This window comes from Urocitellus parryii, chromosome 1 (assembly GCF_045843805.1).
Source record: "Urocitellus parryii isolate mUroPar1 chromosome 1, mUroPar1.hap1, whole genome shotgun sequence".
Classification (NCBI taxonomy): domain Eukaryota; kingdom Metazoa; phylum Chordata; class Mammalia; order Rodentia; family Sciuridae; genus Urocitellus; species Urocitellus parryii.
Window position 1 is genome coordinate 95475343 of NC_135531.1, and position 1754 is coordinate 95477096.

Below are 1754 nucleotides of genomic sequence, written 5' to 3' on the forward strand. Positions count from 1 at the left end.
AAACTTTACTGCCTCAGATACTCACTGCTAGATGGGAAGACACACAACAACCTGAAAAAAAAAACAAGGGAATAAAGCACTCCAAACAAACCAAGATGCTCCAATAATAGAATTCATTGACAACACAGTAGAAGAAATGTCAGAGAAGGAGTTCTGAATGTACTTAGTAAAATTGTTCTGCAATTTAAAGGATGATGTAAGAGAGCAAATACAGAAAGCAAAAGATCACTTCAATAGATAGAGATCCTAAAAGAAGTCAAACAGAAATTCCTGAAATGAAGGGATCAATAAACCAAATTAAAAATTTGATGGAAAGTATCACCAACAGATGAGACCACTTGGAAGACAGAACCTTGGGCAATGAAGACAAAATATATAATCTTGAAAATAAAGTTGACCACACAGAGAAGATGAAAAATTGTGTAACATTCCCTCACTCAGACACAATCCTGAACAGCAACTGCTAAAGCCAACAGAGTGGAGCTATTGTGATTGACTACTTCTGTGCTGATAAGAAGGACCTCCAAGGCAATGGCACCATGGCTGGGTTTGAACTGTGGCTCCAAAAGCAACTGAAAGACAAACAAATGCAGAAAGAAATATCTGAATACACCTGAGAGAGGATAAAGATTGAAGAAGAATATGCAAAGAACTTGGCTACATAGGAGGAAGGATCCCTAGAAAAAGTGTGGACTCAGGTGAAGAAGAGCTTGGCATATGAAGCAGAAGTTCATCTCAAGTTCTCCACCAAGATTCACAGTGAGGTATAGAAGCCCTAATGAACTTTTGTGAGTACTTCAAGAAAGATATAAAACAGTGTGACCACCATATAGCTGACATCTGCGAACGACTTGCCAGCTGCTATGCATTGGTGGAGAAGGCCCAGAAAGCCCTCACAGAGCAGGAGAGAGACCTGAAGATGAAGACCCAGCAGCTGGAGATTAAACTGAGCAACAAGATGGAGGAGGATGTCAAGAAGGCATGGAGGAAGTCCACACAGACTGGCTATGACCTCATGTGCTGTATGAACCTCTACAACCAAGACAAGTCCAAGAGGTTTGAAGAGATGATGGCCACCACTTTGGAGCTGGGGAAGCTAGAGGTGGAGAGGGTGGAGATTATCTGGTAACAACTGTGCCAATACACACAGCTACAGCATGAGACAGAATGTTCAACCAAAGTATAGTTCAGCCTGTGAACCAGCTGCTTCAAAAAGTGGACCTGGCCAAAGACAGAGAGCTGTGGGTCAGAGAGTACAAAAGAGGCAACTTTCGCCTTGTGCTCATAAAGATCTAGCCATGCCTTGAGGCTCCCCGGGAGGAGGGGTCCTACCCAGGAGAGGGGCTGGGTGTCGTGGAGAGGAGCTGGTGTGCTGAGAGCCATAGCCAAGTAGGAATGACGCATGGCAATTTCCTTGTCAGCCTACCCAATGTTGCTTAGAGGAAGGACTCTCCATTGTGGAAATGGGCTTGCCTTGGACCCAGGTCATTTGCAGTGACGTTGCATGAATATTTGAGAGTTTTGATTTGAAAGGTGACCTTGCTCAGGGATTAGGGTGGATCAGGGTTTAGGGTGGATCCAGGTTTAGGGTGGATCCTGCTGGGAATAGGGCGGTTCCAGGTTTAGGGTGGATCCTGCTGGGAATAGGGTTTATCCTGCTGCCTCAGGCGCCTGCTCCTTGAGTTCCTGTTGAGTTCTTGCGGGATTCAGAGGGTATTTGGTACGCAGAGCCCAGTGGAGGGTGGATTTTCCCA

General features: G+C 45.1%; 1 pseudogene; it reads left to right on the plus strand.

Annotated features, from left to right (window-relative positions):
- Nucleotides 1–410: 410 nt before the first annotated feature.
- LOC113179758 (growth arrest-specific protein 7 pseudogene) lies at nt 411–1296 on the plus strand (annotated as a pseudogene).
- Nucleotides 1297–1754: the final 458 nt, after the last annotated feature.